Genomic DNA, 27057 nt, shown 5'->3' on the forward strand with positions numbered 1-27057 from the left:
AATTGTTGTTCGATAACTTTCTGCAATTTTTCTTGCCTGAGATAGTAAAATTCCCTGAGAGAGGTTGCTGGAACTGACTGAGTAATTATTGCTGGGAAAGTTATCGTAAACACCTAATTAATGGCCTGTTTCACTAAGACGATTCGAATTCAACTTCGTTCGAAATACTACCAAACTTGTTTGTTTTGAAAAATATTAGAATTGTTTTTATTTTCAATCAATGAAACCTTTGCTACAACAACAGATGTTTGGTAGTAATCATGGTAATTGTACCATGGTAGTAATTCGAACGACTTTGAATTCGAATCGTCTTAGAGAAACAGGCCATAATATTAAGTCTGTCTGGTTACTTTCCCAGCAAGAATTGTCCAGCAAGAACTTTCTCAGAGAGTAAGGGGTTTTTATTCTCTTTTGCTAGAAAATTGTAAAAAGTAAACAGACACCTTCCCAGCAAAAACCAGCAAGCAATCAGCTGACTTGCCCAAACAGAACAATTTGTCCGCCAACAAAGTTGCTTCCTTTGTTGTTGTATTTTACGTTGTATTTTATTAAAAATAAAAAAGAAAATGAAACAAAAAATTATTTTTCCACTTAACAAATTTGTTCTCCATAAAACAATACAATTAGACTATGTTATTTCCACAATAAAATTGTTTTTAATGTTCACAAACATAAATCAACAAAAAACTAAAAACGGCTGATTGATTGTTTTCAGGAAGAAGAAGAGCTTGCAAGTGCTTGCTAGAAGAAATTTGTCCAGCAAGAATTTGCAAGCTCTCAGTGAAAGAACTGTCAAAATGTCTCTCTCGAATCGCTCTCTTTTGCTGGTTTTTTGTGTTAACAGACGACTTCCAGCAACAATTGGTACAAATTGTTACAAATTTTAGGGTAACCAGACACAGCTATTAATTCTCTACAAATTTGGTTTTTGCAATACATTTGTTTTCTAACTGGACATAAACCCAAATTTACAAGAAAAGTGTACGTTTACGTGTTATTTCGTATGCCTCGTCGGTCGCATAGATTTTCACTTCGAAGGTGTTTTACATGAACAGAAAATGATTTTTTCCACTTCGGAAGCGCAAGAAACCTTTCGGTCGACATTGTAGGTAGATAAACAGGGAGTTATTTTGGGGAAAAACAGTTTTCCCTGCGAAGTCAATATCTAAAAAGTGTGGTAACATCATTACAGCATCCTCCCTTTTCCAGCAACAAAGAATCAACAAGTAGCTTTAGATGTATTATTTCTTTAAACAATTTGTTTGCACACATAATTTTATAAAATTGCGAGTAAGTCATATCAGTATCGAATCCGTGTATCTACTATTGCAACAATTTAACGCAGTTTTTAACTTTTAACCTCTTTTTTACAAAAAGCGAAACCAGCAAATGGAATTCCTATCTTTACAATTAATTTCAGTTGACGACCATATACTCAAGAAAAACTCTTAAAACGACTATTGCCTTACCACGAAACGAAAAGCGGTAAAACGTGCAAATCCAAAAATATTAAATGCTGGACACTGTTAAAAAATAACTAAACTTTCACAAATTGATAAATAAAAATTAATCACTTTTCTCCTCCACGAAAATGCAACAATAAGAGAACAGAGTCAAGCCATTTCGTTGTAACGCCCAGTATGATATCAATTTACAATGAATGACAGCCAAGGCATATTGACTAGGTAGATGCATCAGCATTCCGTACTGCTTCAAAAATATTCCGCAAATGGTATAATATAAGGTGTAAGTGACAATCATACGGATTGAACTTTTTATTAACTGAATTGTCAGAATATATAAGGATCAATTTATTTGCTTTGTTCAAGCCATAATGTAAAGGTAGGCCACAGCTGATTACAATTTTTTTCTTTTTATGGCCTAATCTGTCAAAAGCAGGTTTGACATTTTGTACTGTTTTTGACATTATGCAATCATAAAGGTAAATGCATCGCTGAATTGTTCCAACAAAAAACTTCTGCTGTAACACTATTGGTCTGTTCCTTTACTTTTGAAAATGGTAAAACCGGCAAAAGTAGCAAAAGTTGTAAACTGCTCCCATATGAATTGTATAGTGTCTGAAGTAAAGGAACGCTTTTCGTGTAAAAAGTGGTAAAACTTGAAGATTCTTGCACGTAAAGGAACACGGCTTATATCTTAAAATTGAAAACAAGGACAAAAAATGTGTATTCGAGTGGCAAAATAAAAATGTTGATTTTTTTTAGCAAAACTTACGAATGAACCATTTATCAAATATTGATATTAATTTAAATTTGTTCCAAAAGTACGGGAATGTAAAAATTACAATTTTTGTAAAAATTCTGCTGACATTTATCTGCAAATCGGATGCCAGCAATCACGATGTCAGATTAGCCAAACTTGTCAAGTAGAAAATAAATTAATGAAATTTTTTCACTGTCATAAGTTTGGGAAGAACTTTTGCTATTTTTGGAACACTTTTCCAACAAGAATATTCTGGAGCCTAGCTAAAGAAATGTTTTTACCAAGGCATACAGAAGGTCGGCCAATTAGTGTTCTGTTAACAACTTTTGACAACAAACATAATAGATTGTTCATTATTGTGATTTGATTTCCTTTGTATTTTATGTCACAATAATGTATTTGACAGTAAACAGGGCTGAGTGTCCGACTGTATAGACTGTGGTTTTTACTCTATATGGCACTTTTAACATATAAAAAGTGAAGCTCTAAGTTTTTGTAATACGCATGGTTTAATAATAAAGGTTAGCTAAAGCTTCCTGTCAATTTAAATTTTTTTCTTTCGACAGTTCCTAAAACGTCAAAACAATATACACAATCTTTGTATGTATGTGTGATGTTTGAATAATATGCCAACAATTTTAAAAACAATTGAATTCAATGATTTTCAAAATTGTTTTTAGAACATTTGTATGGAAGAAATCCTTCAGCTTGTTATTGTAACAAACATTTTATCATATCCACAACTCGATTATGTGGAGAAACCTTGGCCCTTCATTCATTTTCGCGTTTTTCATAAAATGCTGAAAATTTGTATTTTGTAAACAAACCCACTTGTTGCCTTTTTGTTTATTAATTTTGAAGTTTTATGAATTCCTTAAAAACAAGGGTTCTATAGATTTTTTTCATTTAAATCTACCTCTTTACTTATACCATGGTAATACGGGATAGCTATGCAGGTACATCTACCATTATTATTGTACCATGCCATTTGACGTTTTAAGCCATGGCTGCAGGCTGGCATTTTTCAGTGATTTTCATACCTGGCCTACCTCTACTTTATTGTACCATGGTTCAAGCTTTGTAATTGCAAATCCAAAAAAAAAAACATATTTTGCTCCAAACATACTGTTACGGAATTAGGTTTAACTAATCTCCGTGTAGACGTTGTTTTATTCCCCAGTACGATTTGTACCAAATAAAACAGGGTTCGTTTTAGATTACGTTTCTACAATGCTTTATTTACTTTATTACACTTATTCGGAACCGACTTTAATTACTAGCACACAGCTTGTCTCTAGTTAGCACGCAGCACTTCTTTAACCGATCTGTTCAGTTCAACGCTTAAAACACAACTCACTCAATGTTGCCATTCGTAACTCTATTTATACCCAAAATCTCCTTGGTCTAGAAATATCTAGAAATATGGCAACAACTCGAATCTGTGCAGCGAACACACAGACTCACATTCGCACTAAGCGAACATCCATACTCACATACATACAAGCACAGTAATGACGTAACTACAACAACAAACAACTACACGAAATACAAGAAGTAGGAACTAAACGATAATTACATTATTGTTGCAAAACAAAACAAACAAAAGAACATTAACAAAAGGTAATGTAACGACTAGAATGATGAAGAGAGTTCTACATGGTAGTTGTTGTTGCTTAAATAAAGTAACTGCGTAATAAAAACTTTACGTTACAATTCAAATTTTTAAATTAACGGAAATTAAACTAAACTAACTTAAACCTATCAGTTACATTCGTAACAATACAAAACAAAAACAACTTGGAAAATTCAGCAATATTGTTAAAATCATTAACAATACCGATGGTAGGAACTATTATACAGAGATGTCACAGAAACCAATTCAGTAGTGCGATTCTGTAGCTCTCTACCGATGGAATTAACGACAAATGTCGATAGTTAACGATAATTGTCGGTAAGTTCTATTCTGTATACAAATTTTACCGATTTTTACGTCGGTAAGTATCGAAAATCATCGGTCAGCTACCGACGAAAAAAAGGAGTCGTTAAGTCTACCGATATAAAAGAATTTTCATATTTTAAACAAAAAAATCAATGAAAATCAATTTTTTAAAAAATGATTGCTGCCAGTTTTACCACTTTTTGGGGTAAAGTCCTTGGTCACACTAGCTGGTTTCATTGAAACAATTTCATGAAATCTAGAGTTCCTAGGTCGATTTCCATACTAGAGTAAAATCATAAAGTTGCTGTAGTGGTGAACTCGATTTAAGAATCCTTAAAAGCTCAATGAAACCACTCTAGTGTGACCTTCGACTAAGGAACGCTTTGTAGGTTAAAAATGGTAACAAATGGTAAAAATGGTAACCTGAGGTAATTAAAGGAACACAGCTTGTAATGGCTTGTTCATACTAAGGCCAATTCGCTCTCTATTCGTTGTTCGAACCCAAATGAGAATAGGATTACTTCATTTCCCAAACAAAATGTGAGAATGAACAACGATGTTTGTACACTGTCAAAGACATAAATACAACTAAGACTAGACAAAATGCATGCAACAAAAAAAATGTTTACGAAACTTTGTATAGAAACATTCCCCTTAACAGGTTGCAGTTAATTCAAAAACGCAACCAAGGAGGAACATTTCATGTAATGGTATCAGAAACGAAATTTATGAAATCAAGGATCTATTCAAGAATAATTCTATGTCAATTATATCGGTAAATTCGGTTAAATACGTAAAAATGTATAAAAGAAAAAAAATGTTATATGACCATATCGTAATATAACATTATGCTAATGCTTGGTTTACATTCGGCGTCATTTCGTGATTTCGAAGGAGTTTCGTGATTTCGCGCGGAATCATGCAAAATTTATCTTGATTTCGCATACAAAAATGAAATCATCTCATTTCGTGATTTCAGCGAAATCAACATCGAAATCACAGTACACATGATATACAACCCTGTTTTTGCCTAAAAAAGTACCAAAAGTTGCAACACTTTTAACGTATCACAATAAACAAGGTAGATGGTCAAGTATGAAAATTTATAAACAATTGGTCTGTTCCAGTACTGCAAGAATCTACTAATTTTTACTATATTTTTCGATAACATAAAGAAAAAAATGTTATCGTAGTAAAAAATAGTAAAGGTCTGCGTACATAAGCTGCTCTGCCTGATTGCCTTGCTTTCCTGCTTCATTTTTTGACATAATAAAAATAAAAGAATAAAGAAGGCCGAGGAAATTTCGAACTGGGTTGCCCTTTTCTTTTTTATTCTTTTATCAGAAGTAAGCAAGGTAAGCAGGCAAGGCAGCTTATGTACGCAGGCCTTAACTTCTTGCAGGTTCTGGAACAGAGCACATGTGAAAAAAAATATTAAATTACTTTGTTACAATGCTATTTTTCCTTGTGTTCCCGTAAGTCCGTGTTTATACAGGAAAAGTTGATGGGAAAGAAAATTGAGTTTATGGGCGAGCGAGTAGAGAGGAATAAGAGGGGGTACACACACCTCTGTACTGGGAAATTCTGTTTTGTTTCGTTTTTCTTCGTATACAACCTGAAGTTGGCTGCAGATTTGTTTTTGCATTTTCTTTCATTTTATTTTCTCTGTCGAGAAACAAACAACATCGAAGACAATTGAGAAAAAAACCTTTTGGAGGAAAAACTATTTTTTAGGCAAAAACAATTCGAAATAAGTGGAAATATCAAAATTAAAATGCAATTCAAGGATTCCTTTCATAATTAATTGTTTATCACTCACGTCCATTTTTACTTTTCATTACAATTTTGCCTTGGCTTTGTTTTTGAACGGCGCAATGAGAAAATGAGTGTGAAGAAGAATAAGAAAAATATAAAATTGACACAAAAATGGTTTCCGTGTCTAAACAACGAGTAAATTTTAAAAGAAATTGAGAAGAAAAGTTTTCTTTCCAGTTTGAATGTCTAAACACGGTCTAATTGTTTAATGGTAATATTAGAAAAAGATGCAAATTGTCAAAAATTGCTTCCCCATCCTCTTTGAGGTTCATTGTTCTGTCTATTTTTTGTTGTATGCGTAAACTTTCTATTGTGTATCTTTTGTTGTCTTTATTTTCCTTATCCAGAATTTTGACGTTTTCAAAATCTGCTTGGTGCCCTGTTTTTGAAATATGTTGTGCTAGCGCCGTTTTTTGTGTTCCCTTTTCAATGTCAGTTTTGTGTTCTCCCATTCTCGTTTGAAGTGCTCGTTTTGTTGTGCCAATGTATACAAGATGCCAGCTTTGTTTATCGTTTCCCATACATTCTATTTCGTAGACTACATTGTGTTGTTGTTCTTTTTCTATGGGTGTTTTGACGTTTGAAAATATTAGCTGTGTTCCTTTACTTACCTCAGGTTACCATTTTTACCATTTGTTACCATTTTTAACCTGCAAAGCGTTCCTTAACCCCGAAAAGTGGCAAAACTGGAAGCCATTTTTAAGAGAGTGAGAGTGGAGAGAGAGCGAAAATGGCTTTCTCTTCTACCACAGGCTACCAGCAAAATTTCTGCAGGTAAAAAATGGCAGAACTGATTTTTCGACTTTCGTTTGACGATTACGACGAAACTGGACGAAACACAGAAGAAAAAGTCGAACGCTGACAAAACAAAATTAAAAAAGACGAACATTGATTTTTTTATGTTTCTTTTTGACATTGCTGCCAGATCTACCATTTTTCCGTTTCTTTACTTTTCTGGTAAAAATGTTTATGAGAGAGCAATTTTGACATTTTTCTCTTTTACCACCCTTACCATTAAAAAAGTAAAGGAACAAAGCTATTCTGTTTATTGTTTGGTTTGCTTTGTAGGCATAACATATGTTTTCTGTTCTGTTTGTTATCAATCTCATGTTTCTGTTGTCTGTTAGACCAGGGATGTATTTTATGCTGCAGTATTTTTTATTCTCTTCATTATTAACAGGGTTGCCATCGTTTAGCTTTCGTATGCTGTCTTGGATAAGTTGTAGGATTAATTTTTGGGGAAAACTATTGTTGCTTAAAATTGTGGTGATTTCTTTTATGTTGTTCTTGTGGAATTCTTGATCACTTATGCGCAAAACTCTCATTATAAAACTTTTAGCTGTATTAATGATTTGGGATTTTGGCTGTGTTGTATGGTAATTCATGATTCTACCAGAAGCAATGCTTTTATGATACCAATCAAATTTAATAGAATTTCCATTTCTGATTAATTTTGTGTCCAAATATGCAATTGAGTTGTTTGTTTCAATTTCAAAAGTGAATTGTATTTTCTCGTGGTACTTGTTAAGAGTTTTGAGAATTTCATTTGTGTCTTTCTTCTTAATAATTGCAAGTGTGTCATCCACATATTTGGTTATAAATTTCATTTTTATGTCTTTTTGGCTTAGTTCGTGGATAGTATTGACAAGAAGATCATTTAAGACAATATCTGCTACGGTTGGTGAAAGGGGGTTCCCCATAGGCATTCCGAATATCTGGTGATATATATCATTATCATAATTGAAATAGTTGTTGTCTTTGAGACAGAAATTTAATATGTTTAAGAATTTAGTCTTTGGTATATTTGTGTGTGTTTTAATTGCTTCCCATTGATTCATAATTATTTTGATTGCCAAGTTGACTGGTATGTTTGTAAATAACGAAATTACATCAAAATATATCAGGACTTCGTCACTTTCAATTCTTGTATCTTTTAGTTTCTGTTTTAGATCTGTGGAGTTTTTAATGTTGTATGTAGAAGAAGAGGGTGTTATTCGGCGCTATTTTTGTTTAAAGAGGAGTGCAAGTTTTGACAGATTTCGGAGTACGAGAACGCATTTTTAGCACTAAACGGAAAAACTATTGCAAGTAGTAATATTTTTGCAGGTTCTGAACACAACTTTTATCTATCAAAATTTATTATGAAGTCTCAACGATAAAATCGTTTTTTAGTTTTCAATTTGTTAGTACTATACACAATTAATACGATATATAGATAATTTTAAGATAATATTCGAAATAAAGTTGTAAAGTTCTATATTGTCGTATATTTTTGATGACTAATTCAATTTGCAAAAACTTGTTTTGTCGATCAGCTGCGCATATGCATCTACCTTGATTATTGTGATATGTTCGAAATCAACAAAAAAATAAGTCTAAACACCGGGGTGTATTTCAGGATTTCGTGAAATCCAGTGGATTTTAGAGCGCAAGTGTAATCTTGGCATTAGCATTAAATGCAACCACATTTGAGTTTACTTGTTAGCAAGATCTATTTAACAGGTCACGTAAGTAGCACAACAACAACACTATTTTGGCCGAAAATTCTTCAATATGTCAAAATGTTTGTTTACGTTTTCAAACAATTTATTCACAATAACAAAATATTTGACAGATTGAAACTAATCAGCTGGCCGTTTTACGCCACCTTATAATTTCATCATGCTTGTTAGGGATGGGACATACATACTGTTACGAATGTAACTGATAGGTTTAAGTTAGTTTAGTTGAATTTCCGTTAATTTAAAAATTTGAATTGTAACGTAAAGTTTTTATTACGCAGTTACTTTATTTAAGCAACAACAACTACCATGTAGAACTCTCTTCATTATTCCAGATTTTACTTTACCTTTCATTAATGTGCTTTTATTTTGTTTTGCCATAATCATGTAATTAATGTTTAGTTTGTTACTTCTTTGCACTTGTTTGTTGTTGTTACGTCATTACTGTGCTTGTCGTCCAATTGTATTTCCCCATGTATGTATGTGAGTATGGTTGTTCGCTTAGTGCGAATGTGCGTCTGTGTGTTCGCTGCACAGATTCGAGATGTTGCCATATGTGTTCTGGAGGACTCTAGAACAGGGAGACTTTGGGCTATAAATACTGGGGAAATGGCAATGACGTAGTAGTTGTGTTTTAAGCGTTGAACTGAACAGATCGGTAAAAGAGTAGCTGCGTGCTAACTAGAGACTTGCTGTGTGCTTAGTAATTAAAGTCGGTTCTGAATAAGTGTAATAAAGTAAATAAAGCATTGTAGAAACGTAATCTAAAACGAACCCTGTTTTATTTGGTACAAATCGTATCGGGGAATAAAACAACGTCTACACGGACATTAGTTAAATCTAATTCCGTAACAATACTTATTCGTTGTTCAGAGAGTATTTCTAATCGAACAATGTAGCAAAATCGTCGTTCGTTCATAGAATTTTGTGTGGGGAAATAAGTAATTTATTGGTAGTTATGTGTCGAACAACGAATAGAGAACGAACGACGTACCGTGGAAACGGCACATAAACATTAGTAGATTCTTGTAGTTCTAGAACAGACCATTTTATTTTATATACTGTAATACCCCGTTTATATATAACCGGATTTAACAAACCGACTGGGTTTTAAATGTCAATTCCATTGCTTATATTTCAAACAAATCCTCTCAAAGAAGGTTAACCCTGCAAAAAGCTCTAATATAAACAGCATATAATGTAGACTTTGCCATGAGCCTAGACCTTAAGGCCTGCGTACATAAGCTGCTCTGCCTGATAAAAAAAAGAATAAAGAAGGCCGAGGAAATTTCGAACTGGGTTGCCCTTTTCTTTTTTATTCTTTTATCAGAAGTAAGCAAGGCAATCAGGCAGAGCAGCTTATGTACGCAGGCCTTTATACAAACTAAAATAATTTTATTTTTAAATGAATAGTGCATACGCATGATGTAGTAATTAACTAACTAGCTGATGAAGAAGAATCTGGAGCTGGTTTTCAATTTCCCTTTCATACCCCATCTTGATGCGGATCATGGTGAGTACGCGATCCCTACGTGAAAGGGTGGTCGCCCGGTCGGCAGGGGTGGGAAAGTGAGGCGTGGGAACTTTCGCAAAAAAAAAGATAATCGATTATGTATTTTTTCCTACAGACAAAAGTCGACTACGATTATTATGCTAAGTTTACATTTACGAAATCCACTCGATTTCAACTGTCAATTCCATAGCTCAAACGTCAAATGAAATCTCATCTGGATTTCATTTGACGTTTAACCTATGGATTTGACAGTTGAAAACGAGTGGATTTCGTAAATGTAAACCAAGCATTTGACTTTTGAGTGCAAAAATCCGATTAATCGAAAGTCGACTTACCTGTCCCTATCCCAGAGGAGAGAATGAACGTTTTCAGACGATAAGGTTTGACTGCTCAAAAACGTGGTTTCCGTTTTGACTCTCATTCGTAATTTTCACATCTAGTGTTGCGTTTTTGAAGTCATTGTATACAAGCGTACTTTTTGAACAAAAAGAAGTACGGTTTTACATAAATGTACCAAAAAGGTTTATGTGTGTATTGTATTTGAAAATTAAAAAAGTAATTCTTGTGAATCCCATAAAATTGGGTAAAATGTATGCGTTGTTAAAATTGTTGCCTCATGCGCGCATGCCATGTAAAAAATAATGTAATAATTCTTACCACCTGAAGGTAAGATGATACCTGCGTTACCAGCGTAAATTTTTCAAGAACGATTTTTATGAAATAGGGAAATACCTTTGTTATTAACAGGTACATAGAAGTCATGTTTTATAGAACACCTTTATTTGTAAAAAATATGATGAAACAGGTAGATAATATCTTACATGCTAGTGTTGTATGTATGGTACTTTATGTACGTTTTCGTTCACTTACTTCCACATTTTGTTTCAACACTGACACAATTTACGAATGAGAACCAAAACGGACAACGCATTTTTGAGCAGGCAAACCTTATCGTGTGAAAACGTTCAATGTCAGTCTGGTACAGAGAACGAAGCCGATCGGCTGAAAGCCGTCGAGCAGACGCCGCCGATATATTTCAAGAGATGTGAGCCGAGGCCGGTGTAAGCTACTTTCAACGGCTGTAATTTTCAGTCGACCAGCGTAGGTATATTGTCAGCATAAAAAATCGTGGAATCACTTTTGTAAAAAATTAGAGCATTTGAAAGTGTATTTCTAATTATGAAATATATATGTGATATATAAAATAACTTAAAAACTTTATAAATAACATGAAATTTCATTAACAGCCGATTATTTCAGTCGACTTTTTGTAGCCGCTGGTTCGACGTCGATGTTCTTCGTCAGCTTTAGTCGACTTTTAGCCGCCGCTAAATGTTTTGTATGGCCGCCGACCGCAAATAACCATCGGCTTCGTTCTCTGGTCTGGTATCATATGATATTTTGTGGAAATAAAATTAAATAAATTATTGGAGACGTACATTAAATACGATTGTATATATTTGTGAAAAGTTGGTAACAAATGCCGTCGATAATTATAAGTTGATTTTCATAAAAAGTACTAACAAAAACTCGAGAAAAATAAAAGTTGTCTTCGTTTTCATATTTTCCCATCAGATAGTGTGTGTGTGAAAGTTACCATAGCTGTTTTTGTGTGGGTTTCGAACGACGACAAAAGGCAAGAATTTTGTTGTCATTTGTAAATGTGTTGGTAAATGTTCAGTGTGATTTCAATAAACAAATATTTGAAGTAGACGCAACCAAACAAAGTTAAAGTTTAGAAATAGAAAACTATGTGAAGCTAGTGTTTCTATCAAAGTGTGAATGGAGCATAAAACTAACAAAACGAGGTAAATATAAATTATTTTGATAAAATATATTGTATGGGTGACCTGTGGAACGTCGCTTGATATACATACATCCACACTACTTGTCACCTAACCTAATGGGTTGCAAACAAAACAACATCCAGACATAATTAAGTTTTAAACTTAAGTGTATTTTGCTTAAACCACAATTTTATAAAATTGACAGTTTCATCGTGTAAGTTGCATGGAGAGCAGGCATTATTCATGTATTCTATAAAATATTGCATTCGTCTGATTATAAACCCAATCCACTGCAAACCCACACTATTCACTCGTTCCATTGATTTATGGGAACTACGCGAACAAAATGTTCTTTAAAAATGTAATTTTTTCCTAAATAGCCGGGCTTCGGCCGGGGATTTAAGAGCTAATTTCGGGCACGGTAACAAAATATTTTTTAAATTGTAAATTTTTCACTAATGTGTGTTTATTTTACATATGTAATTTTACGTATACATTTTGTATATAAAAAGTGACAACTCATATGTAAAAAACATATCGTGTAAAGTACCCATAAGTAGACGGCCTTTAATGTCGGCATGTACCAGTAGTCGGCACCTTTTGAATTTGAACTCAAATAACTGAAAACTAAGAAAACAAAATAGGAAAATAATCTTAAAAATGCTTTAACAATATTATCAGCTAACTTTATATAAAATTTCATTGAGCTAGGACCAATTTTTATATCGAAATTTAAGTTTTTGCCAGTGAAGGGTTTTCAACACAACCGAAAATGCATGTTTCTTAAGAAAAAAATTGTGGAGATGTTAACCTTATAAGCTCTGCAATTATATTAAAATGAAGAACATTTCCACAACATTTTTGTTATATAGGTAGAGAACAGTTAAAAGAACACTTTAGAAAAAGAAATTTTTAAAAAATATTTATAATTGTGCAATTTTTGCTGATGCAAAACAAAAAAAAATGAAGTCGGCATGGGGTTATGAACATTGGTTTTTATCGTTTACTTTTAGCTAAAAATTATAAAAAATACTAAACAAATACTTTAAAGGGTAATTAATAAAAAATTGTTTCAATTTGAAAGAAACTTTAGCGATTTTAAGCAATATTAGCCATGATTTTTTTTTTTTTTTTCAATTATTTATTTATTTATTTTTCAAAAAGTACGTACGTTGTGGGGTCCGACAACTGGGTAATAGATGCCGAAAATTGGTACGAACTAATTTATTTAAACAATATGTTTAAATTTCCTCATTTTTTTGAAGTAAAATCAACAGAAGTGTATATAATAAACTAGAAATGTATAAATAAGTATGCATTTTTAATATAAAGTATGCATTTTTTCTTTATTTAAATATAACATGCCGACTACTGGATCATATCATGCCGACTATTGGGTAATGGTGTCGACTACTGCTGAACAAACAGTATTTCACTAAAATTGTAATTTGTGTATGTTGAACAGAAATAATCAAAAAAATTGTTTATATATGGTCTGTTCCAGAACTGCAAGAATCTACTAATTTTTACTATTTTTTCCGATACCATAAAGGGAAAAATACTATCGTAGTAAAAAATAGTAGCTTCTTGCAGGTTCTGGAACAAAGCAATAATCTAAAAATAAACAAAATAACGAATCATAACAGCTTAAATTCAATTTGATTGGACATTTAGACTCGGTGCTACAGGTGCACTTACCCTATATATATATATATATATATATATATATATACGGCTAAAACCTTAATAGACCCTTCGCGTTTCTGATTCCTGGGATGCATCAGAACGCTTGAATATTTTTCTGGTCAACTTTTGTAGCACATTGCCATTTATCGTCATTTTCCGAAAAGTTTGCACTTTCTCAAGACCAAAACTGCCTGAAAAAGCATTCCAACAAAAACCGGGTATATGCACAAAAGGACCATGAAAACAAGACAAAATCGATTAGTTGCAAGTAAGATCCGTACCTAAAATTTTCTGAGCGACATTTCGAAGCTGAAAAACGTCAACTTGTGGTACTTTTATAGCGGTTCTTAAAATAAGGGACGAAAAGGGCATTGAAGGAAGCGAGTTAGAAGGTCGAAATGCTCTACGAAAATAATCCTCATTCCATTTGACTGAAGACATGTCATCTAATAAATAAGTTAGAACAACAGTTGACAAATATTTATATATATATATATATATATATATATATATCGTCACCATAAATGCCGGAAGACGTAACCAACAAAACGAAAACTTTACAGGAGAAGCAAAAAACGTTATAAAATTAAAAACTGTTTTATGGATTATTAATCTCATGAAGGCGAGTATATGGGATATTATCGATCATATACGAATGGTAATAAGTAGTGAAACCAAAACCGCTTAAGTGCTTAGTTTTGAGATCCTCCATTACAATAAAATGTGCAATATTATCCTATTTTCCGAAATGCCATTTCTTGAATAGGATCGTTGTTTTTGAACGTAGAAACTTGACATTTTGCCAAAGCATGTATTTTAGCTTTATGTATCAGATTACGTCAAAAAACGAATTTCGATTTTCAAGTCGGTTACGTCTTCGGGCATTTATGGTGACGATATATATATATATATATATATATATATATATATATATATATACACGTTAATTTCAGATGCCTAACTCGGAAGTTTAATTCACGGCGGATCTGTCCTTCGGGATTCTTTATATACTCACCAATGGCTTTCATCCCCAAAAGAAATTATCTCTGCCCCAATTATTCTCATCTTTTATGTCCTATGGCAGTAAAGTACCAATTTTTATATTTGGGTTCTTTGTTACAAGGCTATCCATCGCATTTTTCGCGACTTCATATTTTGCTATAAAATTGATGTCCATTAAGATAAATTCGTATTTAATTAGCGAAGACACAAATCACTGTAGCGCAGACACAGAGCGCTCTGTTAACGCATTTGCTAACAGCGCGTTAGCAGAGCACTGTTAAGGTTAACAGAGCTATTCAAAAATGGGTTTCTTTGTAAAAATATCTTTTTTAGGGTATTTAAGGAAAATTCTGCCGGGACAACAAGGGTACCATTGGAAAGCTTATCGAGAGTGCTATCACCTGCCATAATAAAATCTTTAAAAAATATTGCCCGATGTCGCGATATTAAGTGTTTTTGGGATAAACCCTGCAATAAGGATAATTTTTTTAACCACAGATCCTTTTAGGAAAATTCTGCCGGGACAACATGGGTACCATCGGAAAGCTTATCGAGAGTACTATCCCCTGCCATAATAAAATCTTTAAAAAATATTGCCCGATGTCGCGATATTAAGTGTTTTTGGGATAAACCCTGCAATAAGGATAATTATTTGGACCACAGATCCTTTTAGGAAAATTCTGCCGGGACAACATGGGTACCATTGGAAAGCTTATCGAGAGTACTATCCCCTGCCATAATAAAATCTTTAAAAAATATTGCCCGATGTCGCGATATTAAGTGTTTTTGGGATAAACCCTGCAATAAGGATAATTATTTGGACCACAGATCCTTTTAGGAAAATTCTGCCGGGACAACATGGGTACCATTGGAAAGCTTATCGAGAGTACTATCCCTTGCCATAGTAAAATCTTTAAAAAATATTGCCCGATGTCCCGATATTTACTGTTTTGGGATAAAACCTGCAATAAGGATAATTATTTGGCCCACATATCCTTTTAGGAAAATTCTGCCGGGACAACATTGGTACCATTGGAAAGCTTATCGAGAGTACTATCCCCTGCCATAATAAAATCTTTAAAAAATATTGCCCGATGTCCCGATATTTACTGTTTTGGGACAAACCCTGCAAAATAAGTATAATTATTTGGACCACAGATCCTTTCAGGAAAATTCTCTCGATAAGCTTTCCGATGGTACCCATGTTGTCCCGGCAGAATTTTCCTAAAAGGATCTGTGGTTAAAAAATTATCCTTATTGCAGGGTTTATCCCAAAAACACTTAATATCGCGACATCGGGCAGTATTTTTTAAAGATTTTATTATGGCAAGGGATAGTACTTTCGATAAGCTTTCCAATGGTACCCATGTTGTCCCGGCAGAATTTTCCTAAAAGGATCTGTGGTTCAAATAATTATCCTTTTTGCAGGTTTTATCCCAAAACAGTAAATATCGGGACATCGGGCAATATTTTTTAAAGATTTTATTATGGCAAGGGATAGTACTCTCGATAAGCTTTCCAATGGTATCCATGTTGTCCCGGCAGAATTTTCCTAAAAGGATCTGTGGTCCAAATAATTATCCTTATTGCAGGGTTTATCCCAAAAACACTTAATATCGCGACATCGGGCAATATTTTTTAAAGATTTTATTATGGCAGGGGATAGTACTCCCGATAAGCTTTCCAATGGTACCCATGTTGTCCCGGCAGAATTTTCCTAAAAGGATCTGTGGTCCAAATAATTATCCTTATTGCAGGGTTTTCCCAAAAACACTTAATATCGCGACATAGGGCAATATTTTTTTAAGATTTTATTATGGCAAGGGATAGTACTCTCGATAAGCTTTCCAATGGTACCCATGTTGTCCCGGCAGAATTTTCCTAAAAGGATCTGTGGTTAACAAAATTATCCTTATTGCAGGGTTTATCCCAAAAACACCAAATATCGCGACATCGGGCAATATTTTTTAAAGATTTTATTATGGCAAGGGATAGTACTCGCGATAAGCTTTCCAATGGTACCCATGTTGTCCCGGCAGAATTTTCCTAAAAGTATCTGTGGTCCAAATAATTATCCTTATTGCAGGTTTTATCCCAAAAACACTTAATATCGCGACATCGGGCAATATTTTTTAAAGATTTTATTATGGCAAGGGATAGTACTCTCGATAAGCTTTCCAATGGTACCCATGTTGTCCCGGCAGAATTTTCCTAAAAGGATCTGTGGTCCAAATAATTATCCTTATTGCAGGTTTTATCCCAAAAACACTTAATATCGCGACATCGGGCAATATTTTTTTAAAGATTTTATTATGGCAGGGGATAGTACTCCCGATAAGCTTTCCAATGGTACCCATGTTGTCCCGGCAGAATTTTCCTAAAAGGATCTGTGGTTAAAAAAATTATCCTTATTGCAGGGTTTATCCCAAAAACACTTAATATCGCGACATCGGGCAATATTTTTTAAAGATTTTATTATGGCAAGGGATAGTACTCTCGATAAGCTTTCCAATGGTACCCATGTTGTCCCGGCAGAATTTTCCTAAAAGGATCTGTGGTTCAAATAATTATCCTTTTTGTAGGTTTTATCCCAAAACAGTAAATACGGGACATCGGGCAATATTTTTTAAAGATTTTATTATGGCAAGGGATAGTACTCTCGATAAGCTTTCCAATGGTACCCATGTTGTCCCGGCAGAATTTTCCTAAAAGGATCTGTGGTCCAAATAATTATCCTTATTGCTGGGTTTATCCCAAAAACACTTAATATCGCGACATCGGGCAATATTTTTTAAAGATTTTATTATGGTAGGGGATAGCACTCCCGATAAGCTTTCCAATGGTACCCATGTTGTCCCGGCAGAATTTTCCTAAAAGGATCTGTGGTTCAAATAATTATCCTTTTTGCAGGTTTTATCCCAAAACAGTAAATATCGGGACATCGGGCAATATTTTTTAAAGATTTTATTATGGCAAGGGATAGTACTCTCGATAAGCTTTCCGATGGTACCCATGTTGTCCCGGCAGAATTTTCCTAAAAGGATCTGTGGTTAACAAAATTATCCTTATGGTTTGTGGTTTATCCCAAAAACACTTAATATCGCGACATCGGGCAATATTTTTTAAAGATTTTATTATGGCAAGGGATAGTACTCTCGATAAGCTTTCCAATGGTACCCATGTTGTCCCGGCGGAATTTTCCTAAAGGATCTGTGGTCCAAATAATTATCCTTATTGCAGGTTTTATCCCAAAAACACTTAATATCGCGACATCGGGCAATATTTTTTAAAGATTTTATTATGGCAGGGGACAGTACTCCCGATAAGCTTTCCAATGGTACCCATGTTGTCCCGGCAGAATTTTCCTAAAAGGATCTGTGGTCCAAATAATTATCCTTATTGCAGGGTTTATCCCAAAAACACTTAATATCGCGACATCGGGCAATATTTTTTAAAGATTTTATTATGGCAGGGGATAGTACTCTCGATAAGCTTTCCGATGGTACCCATGTTGTCCGGGCAGAATTTTCCTAAAAGGATCTGTGGTCCAAATAATTATCCTTATTGCAGGTTTTATCCCAAAACAGTAAATATCGGGACATCGGGCAATATTTGTTAAAGATTTTATTATGGCAAGGGATAGTACTCTCGATAAGCTTTCCAATGGTACCCATGTTGTCCCGGCAGAATTTTCCTAAAAGGATCTGTGGTCCAAATAATTATCCTTATTGCAGGTTTTATCCCAAAAACACTTAATATCGCGACATCGGGCAATATTTTTTACAGATTTTATTATGGCAGAGGATAGCACTCTCGATAAACTTTCCAATGGTACCCATGTTGTCCCGACAGAATTTTCCTAAAAGGATCTGTGGTCCAAATAACACTGTGCAACATTTTTAAGGTGATCTTGTGCAAACAATTCGAACTGCGGATTTTTTGAAAGTACAGACCCAAACGACAAGAAACCCTAGTTGGGTTTTGTTGTGTCAGATCCAGCTCGGATTTTATGGCCCCATCTAAACATGGTTAAATCGGGGCTATATCTCTTAAACCAATGCGAATCTTCTTCTGACTTCCGAAGCAAATTTGTAGATAAGAACAAGAATACAATATTTGGAGAAATAATGAACTCGAAAAATTAAATTTATTGACTCAAATTTCAAAATATATACAAAAATACCACAATTTATATATATTTCGCACCGTATCTCCAAAACCGTTAATTTTTTTCTGAATATTTTCTTTTGGAAAAATATTCTCTAGAATGTAATACACAACTCTTCAGAACATGTCATTGTTGTAAAATGCCTCTATCCTGTTGTTTTCAGTACATTTTTCAACGACGATTTAATAAAAATGTCAATAATGTAGTTAAATCCGAAGTGCGAGAATAAACTGTTGGTGTGAACTGTGTTTGAAATACGTATAGTAAAAGATATGATGTAAAATACCGCTGAAACAACATGAAGTAAGCATTTTAGAGTTTCAGAATGTTCTGAAGAATTGTTGAGAACTTTATTTGGAAGATTCTTGCAAAAGGTTACTTGGTTCAACTCCCAATAGTTTAGCCGATACTGACCAGAATTTCAGCAATTATGTAAAATTTTCTATATTTTATAGATTTTGATGCCCTAGATGGAGTTTTCCTTATATGTTTTCTTCAAAAGATAAGTTCTACTAGTTTAGGGCTACAATTTTGCTAAAGACAGCAAGGCCAAATTCCTATTCGTTTCTAAGATAAAGGCTTGATAAATGCAAAAAAGTGTAGATTTAGCCCGTTTTAGATGAGGCCATAAAATCCGAACTGGATCTGACAGGACAAAACCCAACTAGGGTTTTTGTAGTCTAAATATGTACTTTCAAAAAATCCATGCTAGAAGTTGTTTGCATTTTCAGTGTTGCATAGTGTAATTATCCTTATTGCAGGGTTTATCCCAAAAACACTTAATATCGCGACATCGGGCAATATTTGTTAAAGATTTTATGATGGCAGGGGACAGTACTCCCGATAAGCTTTCCAATGGTACCCATGTTGTCCCGGCAGAATTTTCCTAAAAGGATCTGTGGTCCAAATAATTATCCTTATTGCAGGCTTTATCCCAAAAACACTTAATATCGCGACATCGGGCAATATTTTTTAAAGATTTTATTATGGCAAGGGATAGTACTCTCGATAAGCTTTCCAATGGTACCCATGTTGTCCCGGCAGAATTTTTCTAAAAGGATCTGTGGTCCAAATAATTATCCTTATTGCAGGTTTTATCCCAAAACAGTAAATATCGGGACATCGGGCAATATTTTTTAAAGATTTGATTATGGCAAGGGATAGTACTCTCGATAAGCTTTCCAATGGTACCCATGTTGTCCCGGTAGAATTTTCCTAAAAGGATCTGTGGTCCAAATAATTATCCTTATTGCAGGGTTTATCCCAAAAACACTTAATATCGCGACATCGGGCAATATTTTTTAAAGATTTTATTATGGCAGGGGACAGTACTCCCGATAAGCTTTCCAATGGTACCCATGTTGTCCCGGCAGAATTTTCCTAAAAGGATCTGTGGTCCAAATAATTATCCTTATTGCAGGCTTTATCCCAAAAACACTTAATATCGCGACATCGGGCAATATTTTTTAAAGATTTTATTATGGCAAGGGATAGTACTCTCGATAAGCTTTCCAATGGTACCCATGTTGTCCCGGCAGAATTTTCCTAAAAGGATCTGTGGTCCAAATAATTATCCTTATTGCAGGGTTTATCCCAAAAACACTTAATATCGCGACATCGGGCAATATTTTTTAAAGATTTTATTATGGCAGGGGACAGTACTCCCGATAAGCTTTCCAATGGTACCCATGTTGTCCCGGCAGAATTTTCCTAAAAGGATCTGTGGTCCAAATAATTATCCTTATTGCAGGCTTTATCCCAAAAACACTTAATATCGCGACATCGGGCAATATTTTTTAAAGATTTTATTATGGCAAGGGATAGTACTCTCGATAAGCATTCCAATGGTACCCATGTTGTCCCGGCAGAATTTTCCTAAAAGGATCTGTGGTCCAAATAATTATCCTTATTGCAGGTTTTATCCCAAAACAGTAAATATCGGGACATCGGGCAATATTTTTTAAAGATTTTATTATGGCAAGGGATAGTACTCTCGATAAGCTTTCCAATGGTACCCATGTTGTCCCGGCAGAATTTTCCTAAAAGGATCTGTGGTCCAAATAATTATCCTTATTGCAGGGTTTGTCCCAAAACAGTAAATATCGGGACATCGGGCAATATTTTTTAAAGATTTTATTATGGCAGGGGATAGTACTCTCGATAAGCTTTCCGATGGTACCCATGTTGTCCCGGCAGAATTTTCCTAAAAGGATCTGTGGTTAAAAAAATTATCCTTATTGCAGGGTTTATCCCAAAAACACTTAATATCGCGACATCGGGCAATATTTTTTAAAGATTTTATTATGGCAGGGGATAGTACTCTCGATAAGCTTTCCGATGGTACCCATGTTGTCCCGGCAGAATTTTCCTTAAAGACCCTAAAAAAGATATTTTTACAAAGAAACACATTTTTGAATAGCTCTGTTTGAATAGCTCTGAATAGATCTGTGGTCCAAATAATTATCCTTATTGCAGGGTTTGTCCCAAAACAGTAAATATCGGGACATCGGGCAATATTTTTTAAAGATTTTATTATGGCAGGGGATAGTACTCTCGATAAGCTTTCCGATGGTACCCATGTTGTCCCGGCAGAATTTTCCTAAAAGGATCTGTGGTCCAAATAATTATCGTTATTGCAGGGTTTATCCCAAAAACACTTAATATCGCGACATCGGGCAATATTTTTTATAGATTTTATTATGGCAGGTGATAGCACTCTCGATAAGCTTTCCAATGGTACCCTTGTTGTCCCGGCAGAATTTTCCTTAAAGACCCTAAAAAAGATATTTTTACAAAGAAACCCATTTTTGAATAGCTCTGTTAACCTTAACAGTGCTCTGCTAACGCGCTGTTAGCAAAAGCGTTAACAGAGCGCTCTGTGTCTACGCTAGAGTGATTTGTGTCTTCGCTAATTAAATACGAATTTATCTTAATGGACATAATTGATGTCCATTAATGGACATATAAAATTGATCCTTACCGAGGTTGATATTTCTCAAACATAAAGTCAGTCTGATTTATTAAATTGGTTATTTTGATGCATTATGGGGTACCTTCCCTATGCCACTACTCTCTTTCGTTATCATTAGTGACATAAACAATAGCGTGATGATGACTGTTGACATTTGACAATTCTCGATAAAAAGGCAGAAATATTAATTGTTGTAGTTTGGTCCTACTTTTCCCACAATTTGGACCATAACTTCTTATGAGTGTAAAGCATTTCATTATTTGATATTAGCAGTTTTAAGACACAAACGTAGAAACATTTTCTATTTTATATTCTGGATTTTGTTAAAAATAATAATGAAATGGGAAAAAATTTTCATTAATTCTGAACTTTCCGACTCTTGAACCTATTGTCATGCTCTCCCGTATAACCCGCCACCACACTGATGAAGTACGTAAGAATTTTTTTTAATTTTAAAATTTTATCCGCTTTTAAACTGTCTAAAACAAATACAAATGATTTAAATTATATAAACAATTAAATTTTTCAAAATATGGAAGATTTTTACAAGGGATTTGGTTCAGTTGCATATGTTTGTACCATTAAATTTTAAAGCATGTTAAGTATTTTCATATTTTTTAAGTACATAATTGTTGTTGTATATTGTGTCAAAACTTGTCATTTTCTTATTTATGAACCAATGAAGTATAAGTAGTTGCAAGAAAAAATAGCTAATTTAACTTTCAAAAAATATTTTAAATCAAATTTTCTCACCACTGCACATGGGTTTCAATCAGGAAATTTTTGGCCAAAACCCTATTTTTGAAGTTTTCGAAAATTGGGTCCATATCAAAATGATGGATGCTGGATGTATTGAAGTTATAACTGGCGGTATCATTGGAAATCTTGGATTCTATAAAATTAAAAAAATGTTAGAAAGGTCATCAAATGATAACAAAACACAAACATTGATTATATAGATACTTCCAGTACCAAAAGGAAAATCTTTCAAAACATTTAGAACTCGCCAGAGCCCATTAACAGTGTTTCATAATCTTCTGAGCAAATTTTTGATTGTATTCTTGTTTTTCGAACATTAAGTATCTGTTTTTGTCATCTTATTCCATTATAAACACATTTTTTGAAGAAATTTCCATTACTTTTCAAAATTTTGACCCTTGGGCCCATGTCCATGCTTCTCCCGTACGACCCGCCACTCCCAAGAAGAAGAAGAAGTACGTATGACTTACATATATCATTTTCAAGATGTTATTCACTTTTATTCTTCCCAAAACAAATACAAATGATTTGAATCATATAAAAAATGATATTTTACAAAATACTGAAGATTTTGGCATCGGATTTGGTTCAGTTGCATATGTTTTGACCATTAAATTTTAAGGCGTGTTATGCATTTTAATATTTTTTTTGTATAACGTGTCAAACAAATTCTTAATTTTACCTTAATAAAATATTAAAAAAAATTTTAAGGCTTGTTATGCATTTTCATATTTTCTTTCATTTTTTTTTTGCATAACGTGTCAAAAAATACTAAGTAGTGGCTTATCTTTCCTTTAGATATCGCTTTCAACGATATATTATATTCTTCTGGGAAATGTATAGTTCCCGAGAAGTTCCATCTGATGTTCCGAAAATTCTTTTGCTGAAGAAAATTTTTCAATATAACCAATATTTTGGTCCCGTGTCCGAGATTTGCACCAGTCCATATAAGAAAGTTTTAAAGTTTAAAATTAAAAAACCCAATGGGAGTAGCTAAAGTTGACAACACTCTTGCTGTCGGTAGAACATTACGACTGTTTTTTATTCGTCGCTAGCTTACCGAAAAACATCGGTAACTACCGAAATATAAGCATTTTAATTTTACCGACAATTGTTGGTAATTCAATAAATGAGTTAGAGATTCGCACTACTGAATTTCAAATGGAATATCAATTGAAATTAAAATGAATTATCTGAATTTAAAATGGATTTTCTGAATATCAAATGGAATATCTGAATTACAAATAAAATATCTGAATTTCAAATGGAATTTCTGAATTACAAATAAAATATCTGAATTGCAAATAGAATTTCTGAATTACCACTGCTATTTTCTGAATTACAGTTGAAAATAGTGTAGTTGTTGTTGTCGTAACAGTGTTTATTTTTATGTTTGTATGTTCGTTCTTCTGTTCAATCTGGCTCTATCTCCAGTTCCAGGAAAGTGGCTGCTTCGATGGGATGTAGCCACAGATCCATTCGAGTTAGATGAGTAGGTTAGGCGTGGCAGTTGAAAAGGTGCTTTGTGTCGTGCGGGCCCATGCCGCATACTGGGCAGATGTGTTGCACGATCGATTTCCGCCCAATAAGACTTTAGGCGACTGCAATATCCCGAGCGTAGTTTAGCTAATACTACTCTGGTTTGTCGTGGCAGCTAGTGCCCAGGGGTAGTGGAGTATGGTATCACATTGTCAGTCCTGTCCGACTATAACCCTCTATTACTTATTACCATTACATTTTAATGTGTGTTAAGTATTTTCATATTTTGTTTTTGTATATCGTATCAAAACTTGTCATTTTCTTATTTTTGAAACAATTTTTACAGTGTTTTATTTAACATGCTTTGGTCCGTTTAGTTCAAATCTGGTAACTCATTTTCATATTCATTTTAAATGGTAACTCATTTTATTGTTTTTAAGTCTGGAGTGTTACCCCCAATGGCTTAAACTCCATCATTACTCTCTATTACAGAGAGTAATGTTTTTCAAAACGAACTGACAGTGTTGCAAAATTTTTACTGATCGCTACCAATATCATGATTTCATCCCGGCGAAGGGAATTATCAATTGGCTTCTCAGTTTCTAAAATGCCTTTTTAGCGAAAAACCGAACTCTTTAATTGTCTAGTATTCTCATATGAATGAGAATCACACTCACTTTTCGGCTTTTCCAAAGAAACACCAAAATCAAAATATTTTGCAACCCTCATTTTTAACACAGTTGCAGTTGAACAATCGAACTGAAACTTTGCACACTTTTCAGGTTTAAATGACAATACATGAATATGGAATCAAAATCAATATTGATCCATTTTATAGTGTTTTAAGGGTGTTTTATTTAAATTGCATTTCAAATCTGGTAACTCAATTTTGACACAGTTGCAGTTGACCAATCGGACTAAAACTTTGCACACTTCTCAGATTTGGATGACAATACATGAATATGAAATTAAAACAAAGATTGGTCCATTTCACAGTGTTTTAACGGTGTTTTATTTAACTTGCAATTCAACTCTGTTAACTCATTTTCCTCACAGTTACAGTTGACCAATCGAACTGAAACTTTGCACACTTTTCAGATATTTTGAGGATTTTATCTTTATTTTTACCTGAATTAGCTGTCATTTGGCGTTTCCAATGATACAGACATTTCCCCACCAAAAATTGTAGCCCCCATATAGCGGTACGGCCCGATTTCAAGTGTTTTAAGGATTTTATCTTCATTTTTAGGCCGAATTGGCTGTAACTTGGCATTTGCAGTCCCCAAAGGTACAGAAACTTCTCCACAAAAATGTTTGACATAAGTCCGGGGTTTGATATAGCCCCCATATAGTGGTACCACCCGATTTTAAGTGTTTTAAGGATTTTATCTTCATTTGTAGCCAGAATTGGCTGTCACTTGGCATTTGGAGTCCCCAATGGTACAGCAACATTCCCACCAAAAATTATGGACATAAAAAATTAAAAATAAAATATAATTTATTGTGTTGTTGTATTGTTCGGCTATAGGCTTTTCAATTAAAAGACTTGATATTTTTGTTTTTTCAAGTATTTATTAATTTCCAATATTTCGATTGGAGTCTCCAATCATCTTCAGGGAACTACAATAATTATATGTTACTTATTACATATTGATAGAACATATAATTATTGTAGTTCCCTGAAGATGATTGGAGACTCCAATCGAAATATTGGAAATTAATAAATACTTGAAAAAACAAAAATATCAAGTCTTTTAATTGAAAAGCCTATAGCCGAACAATACAACAACACAATAAATTATTAGAAGGCAAACTATTGAAAAATACCAAATAAAATATAATTTAAATAAAAATTAAGTTTCAGTGTTTTATTTATAAATGCACTTAAGATTAGGAAATAATTTGTCGCTTATATTCTTTCTCATGATGGAATCTCTCAAATAAAACGCTTGCATTTAAATTATAAATGGTGGCAAAATTAAACGGCAAGCGTTTTATTTGAGAGATTCCATCATGAGAAAGAATATATTTATTGATGCTAAGCGACAAAATATTTCCTAGTCTTAAGTGCATTTCTAAATAAAACACTGAAACTTAATTTTTTTAACCCTTTCGGCCCCGAACTTTTTTCCTCGCATTAGTAGTTACTTTAAAAACATATAATTAAAGTATAAGTCAAAACTAAGACATAACATAAATTGGTGGGCGTTACCCCACCTATTTCGGAAGATACAGTACATTTAATCTAAAATGTATTTGCTCATTATTTTGTGCAATTATGTAAATATACCTTACTTTTGAAGAATCAAAACTAAAGTTTAACATAAAGCTCATACATTTTGATTTAGAAACGATTTAAATAATTTGGACTGTACACATCGATTTTTGACATGCCGTGATTTTCCAGACTTCACACTGAATAATGCATCGTAGTTCTGTTGATCGGGATACAACTGTGTTGTTTGAGGAAAAAATTCCGTTAGTTTTAAATAAAACGACGTTAAAATCGAAGTTGCTTATAAGCAACGTTGGGGCCGAAAGGGTTAAATCATATTTTATTTAACTCAATTCAATGTTCTTTATTTTCAAATATCGTTATAAAGATTACAATTTGTTTACATTCGTGTTCTGCTAAACATAATAAAGAGTTATACAGCTTGGTTTGTCTTCAAACCTTGAGCTGGAAAATCGAGTGCTTAATTTATAAATACGTGTTAATATCAATATTTATTAGTTATTAAATTCTTGAATCAAAAATGTTCGGTAACCTAATGCTTCCTTTAAGTATTTATATAAGTTGAGCTCACTGTTAAGTATATTAAGTACTTCGCTTCGCGACAGTGCAATTATATTGAAATATTTAATCCGTATATTCCTTAGTATTGGGAACCGGCCGATAAAATGAGTTATAGTTTCTTGTTCTTCGAGATGACATAGGGAACACCTTACGGCGTTCTGTGTTTGTTTGCATTTAGCCAAAGTATATCACCTCTTGCTCTCATTATAAGTGTTATTTGCTGTTGACTGAAGGTATCGTTACAATAGAGAGGTCCTCTGCTATAATCCAGATGTTTATACAGTCTTTGGACACATTGTTGAGCTTTTTCTATATGCAAATTAAAATACTTAATTTTAATTGCTGTTATTAAATTCTGGGCTGCTTCCATCCACCTTCACTTATTTGACATAATATTACTAAAGTCAATATTATCTG

The 27057-nt window shown here is 33.6% G+C and overlaps 1 protein-coding gene and 1 long non-coding RNA gene across 7 annotated transcripts in view; both read left to right on the top strand.

Annotated features, from left to right (window-relative positions):
- The first annotated feature begins 999 nt into the window (after positions 1–999).
- Positions 1000–1608, top strand: LOC141406631 (uncharacterized). Its single transcript, XR_012413452.1, has 2 exons — positions 1000–1290; positions 1378–1608. It is a non-coding gene; the product is annotated as an uncharacterized lncRNA (long non-coding RNA).
- Positions 1609–10964: 9356 nt separating this feature from the next.
- Positions 10965–27057, top strand: part of ckn (CRK like proto-oncogene, adaptor protein) — a 94169-nt gene continuing 78076 nt past the window's right edge. For 2 of the 6 annotated variants that reach the window (XM_073992457.1, XM_073992462.1), the window contains exon 1: positions 11075–11799. The gene's annotated coding sequence lies outside the window, so the exon portion shown is untranslated. Of the gene's footprint in view, positions 11800–27057 lie in introns of all 6 variants that reach the window. The other 4 variants (XM_073992463.1, XM_073992455.1, XM_073992458.1 and 1 more) reach the window with 4 other exon arrangements.

This window comes from Musca autumnalis, unplaced genomic scaffold (genome assembly GCF_047663935.1).
Source record: "Musca autumnalis isolate F117 unplaced genomic scaffold, ASM4766393v1 scaffold_5, whole genome shotgun sequence".
Lineage (NCBI taxonomy): Eukaryota > Metazoa > Arthropoda > Insecta > Diptera > Muscidae > Musca > Musca autumnalis.